Below are 21896 nucleotides of genomic sequence, written 5' to 3' on the forward strand. Positions count from 1 at the left end.
AGAGGAGCTGGGAGAGATGGGGGAAACTACAGTCAAGATGTCTGAAAGTAAGAACTAAAGCAGTATCCAGGGCCTGTATATCTTTTACCAGTAACACGACAATCCAGGGCCTGTATATCTCTTACCAGTAACATGATATTATATATTTCTCTCATGCTTTGGCCTTGTTAAAAAGCACAAAGTCTCCTTCTTAGCACTCAAGACATTAGATAAATTGACTCACTCCCTGCACATCTCTTTTTTTAAAAATATTTACTATTTATTTATTTATTTATTATGTATACAATATTCTGTCTGTGTGTATGCCTGCTGGCCAGAAGAGGGCACCAGACTCCATTACAGATGGTTGTGAGCCACCATGTGGTTGCTGGGAATTGAACTCAGGACCTTTGGAAGAACAGGCAATGCTTTTAACCTCTGAGCCATTTCTCCAGCCCCCTCCCTGCATATCTCTTAAAGCTCAGCTTAAATATTGCCTCATCTTGATGAGGCTGAGACACTTGTCCCTGAGTAAAAATGAACCCCTTAAACTTTTTCCAGTTATAGCCTCAAACCACATACCATTTTACCTGACACTTGCCTCACAAGTTGTATATGATTGGATCTGTACTATCTCTTGTCTTTGCATCCTTGTCACCAGGATAGAAACTACCACAAGATATTTTAAGCTTCGTTTTCTCCACTCAACAGTTCTGAAAATAATGCATGCAGAGCACTGACATGGGCACTATTAGATGTATTTAAATGTGAACAATTTTAACCGAGCAGTGGTGGTGCATGTTTTTAATCCCAGCACTCAGGAGGCAGAGGCACGTGGATCTTTGTGAGTTGAAGGCCAGCCTGGTCTACAGAGTGAGTTCCAGCTAAGGCTCTAAAGATACACAGAGAGATCCTGTCTTTAAAAAAAAGAAAAGAAATATAAACAATTTTTAAAAAGATTAGAGGCAACAGTAACATAAAAACTTGTTAGTATACAAAAGCACAAATAAAAACTGAAAACACAATTACAAAACCAATGTAATCATAAATTATTAGTGCCTTTTTAAGTCTTATTACATTTACTAAATTGAGATTACATATTTCCCCTTCCCTCCCACACACCTTTCCTTGCTCTCTTCCAAATACATGATCCTTTTTTCATTAATTTATATATACACACACCTAAATACATAAATATCCTCTGCTCAGTCTGTATAACCATGCCTTTCAAAAAAATTAAGAGGATGTAGCAAATGAGAGCATTTACCTAGCAAGCACAAAGGTACTGACCGTCAGCACCACAAAAGGGGAGGAAAGGACCAGATTTTTCAGAGAGTAAATTTGCACAAAGCAGTATACACACACATACAAACACACAGACACACACACACACTTTCACTTGTACATCCCTTTCATTTATGAACCATAGCCATCATAGGCTAGTCATGTATAATACAAGATATCAAAGAAAAAGAATTCTATGTCTTTTGCATTATTTCAGCTCCAATTTTCCCATGTCTCTGGGTTTACAAAAAACATCCCTAAAAATCAGCTTCCTATATATGGGGGGATTCTATATACCTGGAGAAAAAAAAAATTTCTAGGTCTGTATGCTCGCTCAAGAAAAAAAAATTAAAAAAGCACAAGCATGGATGTTAAATATATTTATAAAAAGCTAGGTTTTATTTGTCATCATTTTAACTATATGGAAGGAGAAAGAATCCTATGTGATTTATTTATCTGCTTCTATGTGTTTTCTTTTTTAAAGTAAGAAGTGAAGGAACACTCCTAGATGGGAAGTAAAAATACAATAAAAAACCACAACACTATATTAGAAAGGCTTGTCTGTAAAATACCACTTAAAAAGCTGTCCTTTCTTGGGAAGTGTATGGTCTTAGATATACCTGAGCCACAGTAACCTCTCTGTAAGATTAGTAAAAGGCTACATAAAACTATGAATGGCAAAGAGTAAGAGACAGTGTTACTTGTTCTATTTCTTTCTGAACAAGATCGATTCAGGAGCAATAATCTTATGCCAAATATTCTATAAATGAAAACTAGTATGAAGACATCATCAAAAGAAAAAAAACTTGTGTGGTCCTTTTCAACCATTCTACGAACTGCATATGAAGGATAACATTAACTGTTAAGTTATGTATTTATCTCCAAATCAGTAAAGTGGTGATATTAACCAAGTTAAAACCTACTTTGATAAGAATAAGACTGAGAGGCCTCACTCTTATTCTCAAATTAAGCATCCATTACTCCTCCAAAAGCTAAGTAGCTTACCAAGTAATATGACTTAATCAAAGATTTTAATTGGGCCTCAACCTCAACTATTTTGCGTGGGTTCAAATGAACTTGGAATATGCTGAAACAAAGATTCAACTTACTGTACAGTTTCAGAGAAATTACGCATAACAGTTAACTATAAGACTACAAACTCTTTTGCTGAAAACTTATAATAAAAACAATCTCAACTTTACAAGTTTGCTATGTGGATCAAATTACTTTACTAATAAAAGCTGTATCAAATTCTTTCAGAGAAGGCATGGGGAGTAATGAGGATTGAATTCAGAACCTTGCACTTGCTAAGGCAAGTACTGTACCATTAAGGATATCCCAGCACCAAAATAAAACTAAATATTAACATGCTGGAATCAGAAAGAATGCTCAGTGGTTAGGAACAACACTGGCTTCTCTTCCAAATCCAAGTGCCATTCTCAGCATCCACATAGTAGCTCATCAAGAGGATCCAATGCCTTTTCTTGTCTCCACAGGCCCCAGACACGAACATGCCAAACATACTTGCAGGCAAAACATCCCCACCCCGCCATTCACACTTAGATTTACTTTCACAATAAATGTGAAACCAAGAAATTCAATTGGTACAACCCTCTGATTCAGGACCAACTAAATTATAGTGCAACTGGATCATAATACATTAGTAGTTTTAAGCACAATGTAATCAATTAAAAAATGGACTCAGCCAATACTTCTGAAGCACGATTAATAAAATCTCAGAAAGACAAACTGGAATTCAACCTGAAGGTCCGAAAGGCAAAACAGCTAGTCATTGGCTCTTATCTCTACCTCAGTTCAAAATGGTGATCCTGCCTCCAGGAATCTCAGAATGTGGTTTTCCCTGACAGCTCTTTCCTCCCATTTTGTAATTCTCTCTAGTTCTGGGGTTAAAGGTGTGCACCACTGGGATTAAAGGCATGCACTGCCCAGTTTCTATGGCAACTAGTGTGACTACTGGGATTAAAGGTGTGTGTTACCATTACCTGGACTGTAAGAATGACCAGTGGGGCTCTTTCACTTTCTGATCTTCAGGCAAGCTTTATTTATTAAAATACAATTGAGTCCGCAGTCCTGACCCAGCCACAGAAGAAGCAAGATGTGACTGACTGCCTTGTCAAATAAGGCACCAAGCCACATGGTTAACATAAGAGTTAATAAGCCTGAGCTAATGGGCCAATCAGTTTATATCTTTAAAAAAAATTGCTTGGTCTTGATCTTAAAAGAAACAAAAGCAATTGAAATGCCATTACAACTCCGGGTATAGTACTGACAAATAGAAATCACATGAAATTAAACAGCTTCTACACAGCAAAGGGAACTATTAGAGTAAATAAACAACCCAAAGAAAGGAAAAACTCTGCCTGCTAATCATCTGACAGGGATTAATATCCATAATTTAGAAAGAACAAAAAAAAATCGATAAATGGGCAAATGAACAAAAACTTCTCAAAAGAAATAATAAAGATCCAAAACCTTGTGAAAACAAAAGTTCATCTGATATATGCCTTTTTTCTTAAATAGCAAACATATATATATCCCTTCACAATTTAAAACACTTGAAAAGATTTTAAAAAATGGGTTTAGAAAGTTTCATTCTCTTTTTTGAAGCTAAAGAAGTGCTCCACTAGTGAGCTACATTCCTAGTTCGAAAAACATTAATTCAAAAGGTTTATGAGTAGAGAATCCATTCCCATTTATTGGTATATAGCACACACATATATGTATGAAAACAGAGAGTGGCTGTAGTGGCTTACACCTGAAAACCAAATATTAGGGATGTTAAGGCAGCTGGACTGGTACAAGTCTGAGGCTAGCCTGGCCTCTATATAGTTCCAGGTCAGCCTGGGCTAGGATGAGACTGTCAAAACAAAAACAACTCAAATCAAACCAACAATACCCTAAAGAAATGCTGAATTAGGATAACCCATAAGAGGACAGTGAATATTTTCATTTACATTGCATGAAATTCTCAAAAACTGATGAAAAGTTTTTTAAAGGCTCCAAATTGGCCATGAAAGGCCACATGAAGCCTGAGGTCTGGATCGTAACCTGTGGCCTCGTTGATCCGATAGCAGAACCATCCTGATCTGAATTGCCAGACTAACAGTAGGAGCTAAGATATTGATCAGGCCAAGCTGCTACCTGAGATCATGTCTGGGTCTGTGGCCCAGCTGCAGCCAGGGTCTGTGTTGAAGTCTGTGTGCCAGACCACAGCAGGGGTCATACAGATAAGGATGGACTGTGCTGCCACCCAGGGTCACTGATCTCTACCAGCAGCAAAAACACATTAGCCATTTACCATGTTCCAAAGCCAGGTCTGGGGACAAATGCCTGAAATTGCAGCACCAAAGGATCAGAAATTTAATGTCATCTGCCAATACAGAATGAATTCTTAATAACTACACAGTGAGTTTCTGGGCTACATGAGATATCTTCTCAAAACAAACCATAAACAGAAACTATACTGTTATAGAGTACATGACCATAACTTGTCTTCTAGAGGTAGAGATTGTACTGGCCACAAAGTTAGTCTTTACTTTTTAAAAGCAAAAATAATCTAAAATGCTTGGCATAAGAGGCTGTCAAGTGAAACCTCCATTACTATATTTTAAAACACAAGGCTGGGGACTGAATCCAGAGCCTCACATGACAATAGTACTGAACTAACCCTTAGCTTACATTGTTCTTTCAAAAGCTGGTATCAAACAATACAAGAGAATTTGAAGGGCCAAACCAGGACTCCAGAATGGGTGAAAATCGCAATGCCTCTGTAAAAATATACCAACTGATATAAGTATGGAGAGCCATTTGCATAGCACCAATACTAGTAGCTGTAGTTTGAATGTAATTGGCCCCCATAAGATCATAGGGAGTGTCACTGTTAGGATGTGTGGCTTTGACATAGGTATGGTCTTGCTGGTGTGTCACTGTAGAGGCAGGCTTTGAGGTCTCATTTAATGTTCAGGTCATGCCCAATGTCTCAGTTCACTTCCTGTGTCTGTCTGCACACTGCCATGTCCCACCATGATGATAATAGAATTAACTGTAAACCAGCAGATTAAATGTTTTCAGTAAGAGCTGCTGTGGTCATGCTGTCTCTTCACAGCAATAGAAACCTTAAGATACTAGCTATATCCAAGTTTATGCTCTTACAAGTTTATCAAGGCTTGACATAGCATAGTTTTTTGGGGGTTTTTAATTTTTAAAGTAAAGTAAGATAATCTTTCTAAAGGACAATCTGGCTAGAAGTACCAAAAACTTTAAATATTTGGGGGGGGGGGAATTTCGAGACAGGGTTTCTCTGTGTAACCCCAGCTGTTTTGGAACTCACACTGTAGAGCAGGATGGCCTGAAACTTGGCCTACCAAATGCTGGGGGATTAAAGGCATGCAACATTACTACCTGGATTAAATTTTTGCATTCTGGTTCTGAAAACTTAAGAGAAACAAATCTATGAAGATTTATCTATCATGATGTTTCTATCCTTTTTTATTTCAATCAACGCTTATTTACCAAATGTCTACTGTGTACTGGTAAGCATTAAGATAATGAAAACTGTAACATAAAGGTGTGAGCACAAGAAAATAGGAATCATCAGAATGTAATTCACCCATTTAAAATACTTAAGAAAGATGCACAATAACTGACCTCGTAGAAAGGGAACTGGAACAGTAATATTTGAAATACCATTTTGGGGGTTGGCAAGGTGGTTCAAATGGAAATTACACTTGCAAGTCTAATAATCTGAGCTTGATTCACAGAATCTGTGCAATGGTAAGAGACCTACAAACACACATCAGGCACACACAATAATAAATAAAATCAAAATTAAAATAGGTAAAGAAAATATATCATTTAAGATGAAGGTGGTAGAGCACATACATACCCTGTATGTGTGAGGTCCTAGCATTTCAAAATAAATAAAAAATACCCTTTTATATCCATTTGAAGGAAATGACTGAATAAAAAGCTTTAGGATCCTTGAGCAAATACGAATGTGGACTGATGTTTATAATACTTAAATACTGTGGTTTTAAATGACTCAGAAAACGTAAAACATACATATAATCTTTTATAAACGTGGATTCAGCATTCATGAATTCAAATATGGATAAAAGGGATCTGAAAAGAATTACATCTGAGACAGGCATGGTGGTACATGTCTGTAATCCCAGTCCTCTGGAGGTCGAGACCGCAAGACCTTAAATTTGAGGCAAACCTGTGATACAGAGTTTGTCTAAAAACAAAAACCGTGCCTGTACATGTTTGCATGCATAATGTTTTTTCTTATCAGTATTCCCTAAACAATATAGTATTAACAACTATTTATATACTATTAGACGTTACAAATAACTGAGAAATAATTTAAAGTATGGGGAGATACATGTTAACTATATGAATACCATCTTACACGTAAAGGAATGGATAATCTGTGAATTTTATAATGGGATGGGTTTAATGGAACCTTCTCAGATAATAAGGAAAACCTACGTAACTCTAATGTGGCAAATTCTTAAATAGAGTCTTGAATCTATCCTGTGAAAGAGAATAAAATCGTGCTATTTTTCAGCACTTTTATATTTGAAAATTTCTAAGTTGGAAGGGATGTAAAGAACACTTTTTAAAAATGTTTATTTTTTCCATCATTATTTTGTAGTGCTAGGGAACAAACCCAAGGTGCCAAATCTTTAGTCCACTTAAAAGGAATATTTTGAGGGGCTGATTAGATGGTTTATTAGATAAAAGCACTTGCACAAGTCCAACAACCTGAGTTAAGATTCCAAGAACCCACAGATTCAACGCAATGCCCATCAAAATTCCAGAAAAATTCTTCGAAGACCTCGAAAGAACGGTACTCAACTTCATTTGGAAAAGCAAAAATACCCAGGATAGCCAAAACAATCCTGTGCAATAAAAGAACTTCTGGAGGTATCACAATCCCTGACTTCAAACTCTACTACAGAGCTACAGTACTGAAAACAGCCTGGTATTGGTGTAAGAACAAGAGGACCAATGGATCCAAATAGAAGACCCAGATATCAATCCACACATCTGTGAACACCTGATCTTTGATAAAGAAGCAAAAAATATCAAATGGAAAAAAGAAAGTATTATTTAACAAGTGGTGCTGGCATAACTGGACATCAACATTTAGAAGAATGAAAACAGACCCATATCTATCACCATGCACAAAACTCAAGTCCAAATGGATCAAAGACCTCAACATAAAGCCAGCCACACTGAACCTTAGAGAAGAGAAAGTGGGAAGTACACTTGAATGCATTGGCACAGGAACCACTTCCTAAATGCAACCCCAGCAGCACAGACACTGAGAGAAACAATTAACAAATGGGACCTCCTGAAACTGAAAAGCTTCTGTAAAGCAAAGGACATTGTCAACAAGACAAAACAACAGCCTACAGAATGGAAAAAAAAATCTTCACTAACCCCACAGACAGAGGGCTGATCTCCAAAATATACAAAGAACTCAAGAAATTGAACACCAAAAGATCACATAATCCAATAAAAAAAAGTGGAGTACAGACCTAAACAGAGAATTCTCAACAGAGGAATCTAAAATGGCTGAAAGACACTTAAGGAAATGTTCAGCATCCTTAGTCAACAGAGAAATGCAAATCAAAACAACTCTGAGATTTCATCTTACACCTGTAAGAATGGCCAAGATCAAAAACATTGATGACAACTTATGCTGGAGAGATTGTGGGGAAAAGGGAACACTCCTGCATTGCTGGTGGGAATGCAAGCTGGTACAGCCCCTTTGGATGTCAGTGTGGTGATTTCTCAGAAAATTAGGAAACAACCATTCTCAAGAGCCAGTAATACCACTTTTGGGCATATGTCCAAGGGATGCTCAATCATTCCACAAGGGTATGTGCTCAACTATGTCCATAGCAGCTTTGTTTGTCATAGCCAGAACCTGGAAACAACCTAAATGCCCCTCGACCGAAGAATGGATAAGGAAAATGTGGCACATTTACACAATGGAGTACTTACTACATAGCAGAAAAAAAATAACGACAGCTTGATTTTGCAGGAAAATGGATAGAGCTAGAAAACATTATTTTGAGTGAGGTAAGCCAGACCCAGAAAGACAATTATCACATGTACTCACTCATAGGTGGTTTTTAAACATAAAGCAAAGAAAGCCAGCCTACAAACCACAATTCCAGAGAACTTAGACAACAATGCGGACACTAAGAGTGACACACATAGATCTAATCTACATGGGAAGTAGAAAAGGACAAGATCTCCTGAGTAAATTGGGAGCATGGGGACCTTGGGGGAGGACTGAAGGGGGAGGGGAGAGGCAGGGAAGGGAGCAGAGAAAAATGTAGAGCTCAATAAATAACAATAAAATAAAATAAAAAGATTCCCAGAACCCCTCCCCCAACACATACACCCTAACACGTAGGAATACATTTGTTTAGGATACTCTGGCTTAAAGAAAAATTTTAAAAGATATACTATAAGCCAAAACAGCATTTGAGGAACATTGAGCACTTATCTCTATTTTTTCATCACTATGATGTTAAATCAGTAACAGATCAGTAACAGGGTATGGTGGTAGACACTTTTAATTCCAGTGACAGGTGGACCTCTTTGAGTTCATGGTCAGCCTGGTCTACACAGTGAGTTACAGGACAACAAAAGTTATGTAGAGAGAAACTATTTCAAAAAAAATTAAAACAAACAAAAAGTGGTTTCAAACAAAAGTTACTACAAATTTAGCAAAAAGGGCCATTCCCAATGCATTCTTAGTAAATGGTTTTAAAAAACTTTAAATGCTATATAAACTTAACATTACGTAATAGTGAAGTTTGTATTAATATCACTTAGGGACATTGTTTTAAGACTAGGTTCTACCTTAAATTTTCGCTATGATTTGATAGTATCAAATTATTATGAGAATCTAAGAATAAAAAAAAATCTCATTTTAGTGTGTATTTCTTGTTATTGGACATTTTTAGTTTCCTATTCTAAGAAAAGTCTGCCTTCAATGTTCTAATAAGACTATTTTCTTATCCTTTAAATATTAACCTTATAATTATGATGGGAACACACCAAAAAGCATGGTGAAAGAGTTTTGTGGAAGTATTGTACGTTTTCTTTATTTTCCTAAAATTGACTCAGATACTAGAAAAAGGACTAGAATTAAAGAAAGGCATTATGTTCAAGAAAATATCACTATCCTTAAGGTGGTCATAAAATCCAGCTCACAGAAATGCATCTGAAGTATTTTTCAGTTCACAATCCATCTTGATACATATACATTGCTGTGGTGGTTTGAATAAGGATAGCCACCATAGGTCCATGTGTTCGAATGCTTGCTTGTTCCGCAACTGGTGGAACTATTAGGGAAAGGATTAGGAGGTGTACCCTTGTTGAAGGAAGTGTGTCACTTTGATTCTTAATATCCCACATCATTCCCAGTTAGCTTCCTTCAGCCTTGTGATTGTCGAAAAAGATATAAGTTCTCTTGTGCCATTAATACCTGCTTGTCCAGCTCAAGATATAAGTTCTCAGCTACCGCTCTTGCACCATGAATACCTGCTTGCCTGTTCTTTGTCATGATGGTCATGGACTATAACCCTCTGCAACTGTAAGCCACAATTTAAGTCTTTCTTCAAGTTGCCTTGGCCATGGTGTCTCTTCATAATAATAGAAAAATAACAAAGATACTTATTTTATCCTAACCAATACTCTGTGTGGTATTCTCCAATGCTCCCCTATAAACTGCTCTAATATTCTGTTCATTCATCATAATTCATAATAGCTTTTCAGTGATTTATAAATCTCCCTCCCAGTTTTCCATTCCTAATGCTTATCTTTATAAACTACATTATTATTTATTGTGTGGTCTACATAGGTGTATAGGTATGAGCATGCCATGATGCACATATGAAAGTCAGAGGACAAATTCCAAGAACTTGTTCTCTCCTTCCACCATGTTGGTCCCTAGGACAGAACTCAGGCGTGGTGGCAATTGCCTTTAACCTGTTGAACTATCTTGCTAGCACCCTGTTGCTTATCTTTGTATCTCCACTATGTGGCAGCAATGAGTATGTCCTCAAAAACCATTAGTTGCATGGACATTATTGCCCTCATTTAAAGGGCAAACAAACTGACCCAATTTGCCCAAGTGACATAGCCTTTACCTATTTACTTTACACAAATTATAATAGCTTTATCCTTGCAGTGTACTCTATAATTACAGCATTTAAAATATATTGTTGTACTTAAAGGCTCAGTGCAACCAATAAAGCATAGTTCACATGTATGTATGTATGTATGCATGCATGCATATGGGTAATTATATATACACCCAACATATACAGAAACTTATATGTACAGGACTTTTGATAAGCATTTTATCAAAACACCCACTCAAATATTAATTTGTATATTGATATCTCTTTGTATACTTGCTTATCAACAACTGGACATAAGTCTCTAAATACATGCATTTTAGGGAGAACAGAGGGAAAGAATAGAGGAAGTGGGAAGAAGTTAGTAAAATAGAACACAGGCTTCAGACTAGATGTACATCTGCCCAAAGATTGTAAACTAGTACTGTAATAGCAACTGCATGTGCCACTGTAAACTCTCATCTTGGCTCAAACTTTTCTTATTATCACTTTGTACTCATAGAAGACAATTACAGGATTTTTCAACATATCAGCAATCTTAAAGGCTGAGGAAGCACACAAGAACTAGAAAACCTATTTTTATTCAACTAAATGGAAAGGCAAGGTGTAAGAATGAAAATGACATCTTTACATTACTTTAAAAATGAACAACAGAACAGATCTAGGTGTGCTGATGCACACTTGGAATTCTAGTATTCAGAAGGTTGAGGCGGGCGAATGACACATTCAAGGACAGCCTGGACCAGATTTAAAAGAAAAGTTTCCACTTACTGAACCATATATGGTCCTTTAAAACTACACAAAATAAATGGTTTTAAAGGCGTTAATATCCATTAACTCTTTTCTAACTTTATTGATGCTGATGATTAGTGTTGGAAGGAATCATTATAGATTAATAAGGTTATAGCAGAACCCTGAATTGGAAGACAATGAACAGTAAGGAGCTTTGTAAAAGGAAAGAGATCATGGCAGCTAATGCAGTATACAGCACCACAAAACTGATTCCAATAGCCAAATGAAAAAGGTATTTCCAAAGATGAAACAAAAGGTTAACTTATCCAAATGATAAAGTGGGAAGCCCCAAATCTAGAAGTGCCTAGACTCCATGCCTTCTACTTTTATCAAGACTTTTCAAACCTTCCCACCAAAATTCTAATAAAAATTTCCTATTAACGAAGAAAAATCATAGGGACAATAACAAAGCAACCTGGAAAGGTTAAGTGGAAAGAGAAAACAGAGACTGAGTAAAAAGCTGAGTACTACCATGGCAAAGAGAAATTTCTTTCAACCTCACCTATCACATTAGCTGATTCCAGCTCTGGGGCAGAAATGTTCAAGAATAAGCTTGGAACATTCAGACATACTGATAACAAGGAAACTACCAAAGACTAGGGTTTGTGCCAGGAATAATCAGGAACCAACTTTATAATGCTATAAAGTCCTCCTAGCAGAACATAATACCATTTGTACTTCAAAACATTAGATTCACAAATGTTTATATCCGTAAGTATCTAGTCATATGCATTTTCATAACCCTCTGAAGCTACCAGGAAACCAAATCATTACATCAAAGGTTGTATTTAGGGGCTACAGAAATAGTTCAGTGATTAAGAGAGTTTCCTGCTCTTGCAGAGAACTGGAGCTTAGTTCCAAGAACCACAATGACCAGCTCCAAAGGCTCCAATACCCTTTACCATACATAGCATACACTAAAGTATATAAACAATTAAAAAAAAGTGAAGCTGTGTTTAAAAAGAGAGAGAAAAGCTGGGTGTGAATCATACCTGTAATCCTAGCACTCAGGAAGCAAAAGCAGGAGGATACCACCATAAACTTAAAAGCCTGCCTGGGCTGCATAGTGAATTCCAGGTCAGACCTAAAAAGAAAAGGAACTGAGAAGACAACTCAGTCAGTATATGCTTACTTACAAGCATAAGGTCTTAAGTTCCAGAACCCACATTTAAAACAAAACAAAAACAACTGGGTGTAGTGTGGTTAGAATAACATCATTAGGAAGGCAGAGAAGATCCTATCTCAGAGACAACAAGAAATAAATGTAAGTCAACAGCAACTGAGGAATGACACTTGAAGCAAGTCTGGTTTACTTAAACACACACACACACACACACAGAGAGAGAGAGAGAGAGAGAGAGAGAGAGAGAGAGAGAGAGAGAGAGAGAGAGATGCACACACTTCTTTTAAAGAGACAAAAACTGAGTGTTCATCCTGCTTAACCAAACCAAATTAAAAAAATGCCAGCATTGAAACATTATCATTTCACTGTCACCAACCATTTAATGAACTAAAAGAAAACTCACATCATCAAAACACAACACTGTGAATGAACACATACCCTCCAATGCTTGTCAAAGGGAATGAACCTGAATTTATCACACCTCTGGACCCAGCTGCTAATGTGCAGGAAATAGAACACTGATCTGGGACTGCAATTTGAGAATCCCTGCAACAGAGGGTTTCAAAACTGCTTTTAGCTAAAGGCAATAATATATGAACTGTTCTCAATCTGGTCAGAAGTTTCTTTTTGCAGTTAATGTAGACTAAGTGACTGAATGATCACCCATAAATGGACAATATATATATCAACCCTGACCCCAAAGCTCAGGGAATATTTAGGAAGAGGAGGCAGAAAGAATTTAAGAGCCAGAGGACAAGGAGGAATGCTATAAAATAATGTCTTCTGGATATGGCATAGTATTATACTCACAAACTCACAGCAGCTGTGGTACCTGTCTGCACAAGATCAAGCCAATCAAAATTCCAACATGGCTAAGAAAGGATCATTGGCGCCTACCCCTACCTGAAGAGTTACCAGTAGCTAATGGCTATTGGGGAAGAGAGTCATTTTTCTTTAGGAAAGTGGCCACTGGTAAGTTGCACATGCTCCAGGAGACGGCTCCACACCAATGCACATATGAACAGCAATAATCAGACTCCGTCATTTTTTTAAAGAGTAGAACTATGAAGCTGGGACAGGAATTAGGGAAGTTAATAATCAAAATGCACTGTATATACAAGTGAAATTCTCAAAGAATGTATTTATTTTAGCTGAAGATACTAAACAAGACTAAAGAGTGAAGTGTTTCACTCAGTCTGAGAAAGCAGTCTAGAAATAATAACATTCTGCCCTAACTACAGATATATACTAATGCTCTGATTATTTGCACCATCACTTGGAAATCCACAAATGCAAAACCTATTCCGCCTCAAATTATAAATTCAGAAACTGGGGTTAGGACACAGCAATTTATTTCAAAGTTTCAAAGCCACCGTTTGTGTTGTGGGAGCTACTTTTGCTCCTTCAGCCAATAGCCTTTGAGATAGCAGCCCACATCGCTTTAAAAAAAAGAGGCGGCAGCCCTCTGCTAGCTCTCTTGCTTTGGAGTCCGCTTCTGGCTATCAGACGCTTTTCCTGGTCGTGCAGGAGGCTGTTGTCTAGGACGGTGATCTTTAAGTTTTTTTCTTTTAAATAAATAACCCTTTTATTAATCATGATTCCAAATTGGTGTTGGATTGTTTTGTGACTTAGTTCATTAGTTTTGTCTTCTTTCTTTTGGGGGGGTGTCATAGTCCTGAAACTAGCTCTAAAACCAGGCTGTCCTCAAACACCTGCCTGTACCTCCTGAGTACTGAGATTAAAGGCATGCACCACCACTGGCTTCAGAGTCACTGTTTTAAGTATAACCCAGTTCAACTTATCCAAAATCCTGAATAATGATAGGTAACATCACTACTTTATAGAGGAACAACTACACTTCAGCACAAAGAAGTTAATTTATACAATATGATAAAGCAGGTAAGAAACAGGGTCAGAACTTGGACTGAAGGAATATTAATGGTTATAGAAGTCTTTCCACCAGGAAGAACTCAATTGGCAATGGAAGGAGAGCTTCTAGCAGTGGCACATATCTTAGTTCAGCTACTCAGGGCTAAAGCAAGAGAATCACCTGAGCATAAGCATTCAAAGCTAATTTGAATTGGAAATTAATTACATTAAATTAGTTGGAAAAACACCAGGAAAGACCAGAATATGCCAATAAAAATATGCAAATAAATTTAGCAAATAACCATAAAGGTTATCTTTAAAAGCTGTTCCAAACATAAGCGCCCACCCAATATTTCTAATTATAAAGATTTAAAACCTGAGTTGTGCTAAAAGGTGATACATAAATCCATAGCAATTCAACTGTGATTAGCAACTTTTTAAGATTTATTTTGCCGGGCGGTGGTGGCACACGCCTTTAATCCCAGCACTTGGGAGGCAGAAGCAGGCGAATCTCTGAGTTTGAGGCTAGTTCCAGGACAGGCTCCAAAAGCTACAAAGAAATCCTGTCTTGAAACCACCCCCCAAAAAAGCAAAAGATTCATTTTATGTGTATTGAGTATTTGGCCTCACACATTATGTGTGCCTGATGCACTAAAAGATCAGAAGAGAATTATCAGAGCCCCTGGAACTGCAATTGCACATGGTTGTGTGCGATCATATGGGAGCTGGGAACCAAACCTGGCAAGAGCAACAAATGCTCTCAACTGGTAAGCTCTCTCTCCAGCTCCCCAATTTAATTTTAAAACATAAGTATTTAAGTCCTCCCTCTACTTTTTACTTTTAGCCCCCTTTACTTACCACTATTTAAAAGATGAAAAAAACTACTTGCTTTCAACAACTGCTTTCTTTCAACACTTAAGATACGAACAAAGCCTCTAAGTTGAAAAAAAATTTAACATATATATTGAGTTCAATCAACTGAATCAGATCTACTGTATAATTTGCATTTGGTGGTACTTCATTTTTATTTTGTTTATTGGTGTTTTGCCATGGGTGTCGTCAGGTCTCCAGGGTATAAAAGTTACAGATGGTTGTGAGCTGCTATGTGGATGCTGGGAATTAAATCTGGGTTCTCTGGAAGAACAGTCTTTTTAACTACTGAACCATCTCTCCAGCCAATTGGTGGTACTTCATAAAAGCCCAACAAATTTCAACATTCCATGAAATCATTTCTATGTCACCAACAACTAATGAAAAACTTTTTAAGGAAGCTCCAAGTTGAAAATTATCAAGTTAACACCTCAAGCAAACTTATTTTACTCAGGGAGCCACTCCATTCAAAGCATTTCTATAACCAGAAAACCAAGATGGTCAACAAGCACATCAAGTTTTACCAACTCAACCTCTATGACACATCAACTAAGAGACTTCCAGAGAATCTTAAGAGCTGAATTATCCCAGACATTATCATATATAAACATTTGGTAACCAGTCATTGAAGAAAGAGGTCAAAAAAACAATAAGAAATCCTAAGAGCACAAACACTTGTGAACTGTCTGCCTCGTGTCTACCCATGAGATCACAGCAGAGCAACCTAACATGGTCACAGATACACAACCGAATTAACAACTTAACCTTATTCCATGGGAAGGAATGTGGAATGTGAAGGGCAAATATTTTCAAAACAACCAAGTTTGACATTTCAATGATACTTTGAACGGGTGGTTAAAAACACACAACAAAGGAGAATTAAAAACCCAACACTGTTTCCATTGTGAACTTCCAGTGTTAAGAAGGGAGTGATTCAAATATCGGAATGCCCACTGTGCACAATTCTGTACCAGTTATCCTAGATCACAAACTTGGGTCTGGGCCTAAGTGGTTTTGTTTAAATTACAGAAACTGAAATGTAAATATTTAATCGTTATATCCAACATGCTCAAAATGTTTTCTGTTGAAAGCATGAACTTGATGGAATTCCCAAGAAATCCCTTATTTAATATTAAATCAATTTTCAAATAAGGACTTATTCCTCCAATAATGAACAAAGAGAGGAAACACCTGATCTCTGACTGGTGATTCATAATCACATTTAAATACTTTTAAATTTTTCATTCATAAGACTTTTCTATTTTCTGCCTCTTTAACTTGCAATTCTTACCATTTTAATGCCTGGCACAAGCACCCTTGTGCACTGCCCACATTTGTGTCTAGTTAAAGGCTGGTTAGAGGCTTTAGTTTCAAATCTCATTTTCTGGTTTTGATCATAGAAAGAACATAGTACAGACCCCAGAATGGATTAACACTATAAAAGTTAAAAAAAAAAAAAAGAAGGGGGCAGGGGGAGTAAGCAAACAATTTATGCTGGGGGAACTATTTCCAAGTGAAATAAGTACAACTCTAGGACAATTATACTATAATTGAGTATAAAATCTGTAAGTAATAAAGTTCCCAAAAACTTTTAATATGGCAATTTCAAGAACTGTGTGTAACAGCCAATCAGTTCTTAATAGCTAAATTCTGGGTCAGAGAAGCTGAGGTAACACTAAAATAAAAAGAACATAGAGCATAAAATAGAGCATAAAAACAACCAAACTACCTAAAAAAAACATTGTAAATACACATGAAAAACCCCAAACACAATATCAGGTCACTATCTAGAAAACATTAGCTTTTTCTCCAAGAAGGCCTATATTTCATAGGGATAACAGTAAGCGGGACCAGGACGTGGAACTAAAATCAAATCAAACTGCCACAGAAAAAGGAACCCATGAATAGCTATTTTAGTATACCGACCAAGCCAGCAGTCTCAATGCCAGCTGGAAGCTGGAATATAAGTGATTACTACCATTGTTTGATTATAATAGGTTCTCTAGGGTCTTTAATAAGAATGTAATACACATTGCTTTAATCTCAAATGTGAGGATAATATAACACAATTTAAAGAATAGATTGGAAAAAGAAAAAAATAAGAGGCATTGCCTGAAGTTTAAAATATATTTTAAGTCTACACAAACTGTTTAGTAAAGCGAATTTTCTCTGGGTCCAGAGTCAAACAAACTATAAAGAAAACAAAGTATCAGGGAAATTTTAAAACTAGATTATTTTCTACTTTTAAAAAACTCAATTTCTTCATCAATTGTGAAGATGATTGTGTGGTTATACTGGCAAGAATTTTCTCAGCTATCTATAAAATAGTTACATAGATAAAAAAAACATGACAAGAGAGGTTTATTTCAAAGTAATTCCAAGGGAAGGGGGATACCAAAGGGTAAAACTAGAAAGGCTGAAAAGTTGACAAATGTTAAAAGTACCTGGGGGAGGGAACGTCATCCTACTTGGCTTACTTCTATGTTTCAAATTTTTATCAATTAATTTAAAAATTATATACTGACTATATGCATTTAAACAATTCCCTTTAATTTAGTAATGATCCCCCATCCACTAAAATTAAAAAAAAGACATCTGATCCACAATGGAATCAAAGAAATACAACCACAAAATGAAAATCCCAACCCCATCTCCATTTCAAGACGTAAAATACAAATGCCACCCACAAAGATCTAAAAAAACTAACCTAAAATCACAGCCAATCATAGTCATCCTGGTGGGAAATCCCAACACTGCTCCAACAGCTTCCTGAAAATTCCTGACCAAATTCTGGTCTACTGGTTTGTTCCTCTGAAGCACTAAAACCACTCAAGTCAGGCTACTGGAGGACCTACAAAATAAAAAGGTCAGAGGGAAAAAATTATATAATAGAATTGGGGGGTTAATTATCATATCAAAATTTAAACACAATCAGATATTTCTGAAGCAACAGTCCTTGAACACCAATTTGCATTTTTAGGACCTGCTTTGAGCAGTAACTAAAGAACTCAGAAATCAATAGCTATGCAGTGTTTCTAATGACACTTAGACAATACCCCTGAAAACTTCTCAACCCAAACAAAATGATAGCATGTTTAACAAATGAATACTAAGGAAAATGCTGTACACATTAAAATTATTTTTCACCTTCATAAGTGCTTTTTGGCCATACTGGGAGACAAACGATAAACATCCTGGGAATTCAGGTTGACTTTGTCACTGAATCTTAGACAAAGTTTTTATTTGGTAGTGCCACTCCTTCCTCTCTTCTCAGAGATCTACCTAGAATAAATTAAACCTTTTAGGTCATGCCTAGATCATTATCCCCAGATTTATTTATTATAACGCTGAAGGACGAGAGTCAAACAGAGTTAATTGGTAATTATTGCTTAACCCATTGTAAAAGGCACCAGGACAAGAATCTCAAAGTGACCTGTCTTCCAATGAAAGAGGAAATTCATTTAGAGTACCTCGAACTCAATCAAACAAACCCTGAAGCTCAAAACTGAAATTCACATATAGTTAATTATCAGATGGTTACCCACTGTAAAACTTCAGTGATAGTGTACTTCTTTCCACCATATTCCTACTTCAACCCCATCACCCAACCAACACAGTTTTAAAAAAACCATTCTACTATTAGTTTAATTAAAAACATTAACAGTAAGGAAAACTAATTGCAAGTCAAATAAGTTAGAAAATATAAAATGGCAAAAGCACAACAGAAGGTAGTTATCAAAGAGCCAGCTGTGATTGCCTTTTGGGGGAAAATACTGGTATTTAGTTAAGTTACATCAACCTTCCTAATGTCTTGCATATAGGTATTAATTATCCTGCTTAAAAAGATGCCTCCCTACTGACCTCAGGAACTTAATGAGGTAGAGGAAGAAATACAAAAAAACTCCCTAAGAGAAGTTCTCTTTAACACTGCAAAATAGCATTGCATGAAACTTCATTACTTTTGTGGGGTGAAGGACAGGACAGATTGTCTTTGAAGGAGTGGCAGAAATGAGCAGGCAAGGGATGAGGCACTCCCTTCCAAAAGGTAGAACACCTGGGTGTGGTTCATGACAGAAACATAGCTGGTGGTCATTCCAAGAGAATGATTTTGCACTAGTAGAAACTTCAAAAAGTGGGAACACATTCAAATATCATGAGCCTTTGGTCATACAAAGTGGTTTATGGGGAGAAAAAAAATACAACGCAGATACAAGTTCATAGACATTATTTCTAAACATAAAAACAGCTGAACAAATAACAAATGAAAAAAATCTTACTCTTTCCCAGGCTATAAAGGCAGCATATAACATAAAAACAACTACCAATATATTCTCACATTAAAAAGGCACCCAAATTTGTGTTCCTTCATAAGAACTTTACAATTTGCACTGAATCTTAACCCAGGCACTTTACAAATTTTCTTGATAATTCTTGCAACAACCCTTTAAGGTAAACATTACTATTGTCATTATATAGATGAACAGAAATCTCAAAAGACCAAGGTCATGAGTTCAATGTGAACTGGAAGCAAACGCTATTTTCTACACCAGACTGCTTCCCATGAATGGGGAATGTTGGCATCGCCTCAATCTATGCAACACTGGTGCTAAAAGAAGCAATTCAAATCATGTTATCTACAAAGGAAACACATGATAGGGAATTAATTGTTTATAACAGAGGTGATGTGAAGGGAAAGGAAGTAAATTTAAAAGAAGCATGACTGTTTAAGGTGTAAAACACGTGATGGAAGGAAAATGCATTGGAGGTATGATACCTCACTAGGGGATTCTGTTCCTGGTGGTGGGAGGAAGAGTGGTTGTGAGAAGTTTAAGGCGGAAGCAGTGAGAAGTACTTAAATGGTGGCTAGCAGTAATCCAGAAAAAAAAGACAGCCACAATCCAACAGACTACAGAAGAGGGAAAGGGGGCGGGTCCCAGGGTTTGTAAAGTAGAAGGGGTTGGGAGGAATGGCAAAGTTTGATGAAGTGGGGGCTCGAATGAGAACGCCACTAAGACTGCAATTACCCAACCACTGACCCGCTTATTGTTCTGCCCAGAAATGGTCTCAAAACATTCAAAGTGGAAGAAATCAGTACCCTGTCCCCGCGTCAAGGATAAACAAGTCAAAGGACCTAAGAAAATGGAAGGTTTCTATGGCTCTATACACAAAGACGAGTAAATGCAGGGAACCAGACAGACTCTATTAATGTCTGCGCCAAAAGCACCATGGAAGGAGATGGGGTAGACTAGATGATTCAGGCAAGGCTCTAAATTAGGACTGGGGAGGAGTGATAGGAAAAAATCTTACACCCCCCCCCCAATAATGCATCCCAATATTTACGAAGCTGAGAGATATAACAGGGCGATAGAATTTGGGGAGGGGAAGGAATACACTAGTCACTCTACAGATTGACCCTTCAACCTTAATTCAAAAGCCGTGGGAGCTGGGGAAGCGGAGCCCACCTCAACTCAGGAAAAACTAGGGGTTTCATAAGGGTCGTCGCAAGGGCTGCGAAGAAGTAAGGAAGCAAAAATGATGCAGAGAGCAGTCCTCGGTGCGTCCCCTCTCTCACATTTTCATCTAATCCCCAGCCCACTACCCAATGAACTACCGACTCCCTCCCACACTTTCCAACCCGCCCACAGCGACGACAAAAACGGAGGCGGAGAGCGATTGGTGGGGCAAAGGCAGGCCCACACGCGGCTAAAGCCGGTGGAAATGGTGTCGCCTTAGCCGGTAAGAAACGGGGTGGTCTTCATCGCAGGCAAGATTTACCGGCACCGCGACGTTTCGCCATTCGTCATTTCCTTAATGGCTGGCACCTGCGAAGCGTCACAAACGCGGATAGCTAACCCCTTAGTACCATGTACTAGCAAGACAGACATCAGCCTCCGCCGCCATCTTAACAGGCGGACCGACCCTAGTCACTGCCCCCCCACCCCCAAGGTATCTCCGCCACCGCCGGCGAATCCCACGAGGACGTAACCCTGCTCCCGCGAGAACTCACCGGCTAAGAACAGCACCATCAGAAGACGCTGCTCGCGCCTCCGCAGCTCCTGCACTCAGCAGCCACCCTCGGCTGCCTCCGCGTGATCCCAGGAGAACCTCCACCGGACCGGGGAAAACTGAACCCAGCCCGTCTCAAGCCTCTCCTTACACCCAAGCCGAAATCGCTACAGCTCCGCTCTCACCCCACGCGAAACGAAAAGCAAATGACGCACAACCTCACGGAGCACTAAGGGGCGGAGCCAATATGCCGCCGCCGGCTCCCGCATGCGCTGTGGGAACTATCGCGATATTACGTTCAGAATCGGCGAGACCTTCGTAATTCACTGCAGGATGCCGCCCGCGCCTCGCCTTTAGGAAACGAGATATCGCGAGAGCGGGTACAGGCTCCTAAAAAGGAGAAAGGAGGGGCTTCGTGAAAATGACTGGGAGTTTTTCGGGGAAAGGGAGGAAGCTCTCGTCCTTTAGGGATCTCGCTTACCACGAGGTTTCCGACCCACTGCGGAGCTCGCTACCAAACCTCGCGATGACACAGCTCAGCGCCAAATCTCGGCCATGTCTTGAAAACTGCCCCCGCCCCCGATTTAGGTGTCTAGAGCCTGCCTAGTGCTTGAGGAAAATTTAAAAAGTCAACCTGTTTATTCTCACGCTTCCAGCAGGGCTGTACCAATTAGCCAAACTCCATTCTGGAAGCGAAGAAATGGGTCCCCATTGTTACCTGCCTCGAGGAATAACGTGCTATCCTTACTAACACAGAAAAGATGTTCCGTATCACAATAAACACA

The 21896-nt window shown here is 38.1% G+C and overlaps 1 protein-coding gene across 2 annotated transcripts in view; it reads right to left on the bottom strand.

The window, feature by feature from the left end:
* Positions 1-21246, bottom strand: part of Huwe1 (HECT, UBA and WWE domain containing E3 ubiquitin protein ligase 1) — a 132879-nt gene extending 111633 nt beyond the window's left edge. For both annotated transcript variants that reach the window (XM_048441621.3, XM_087902734.1), the window contains exons 1-3: positions 21113-21246; positions 18253-18387; positions 17813-17956 (exon numbers count right to left, since the gene is read on the bottom strand). The gene's annotated coding sequence lies outside the window, so the exon portion shown is untranslated. The remainder of the gene's footprint in view (positions 1-17812; positions 17957-18252; positions 18388-21112) is intronic.
* Between the last annotated feature and the right edge of the window lie 650 nt (positions 21247-21896).

This window comes from Myodes glareolus, chromosome X (genome assembly GCF_982192425.1).
Source record: "Myodes glareolus chromosome X, mMyoGla1.1, whole genome shotgun sequence".
In the NCBI taxonomy this organism is placed as follows: domain Eukaryota; kingdom Metazoa; phylum Chordata; class Mammalia; order Rodentia; family Cricetidae; genus Myodes; species Myodes glareolus.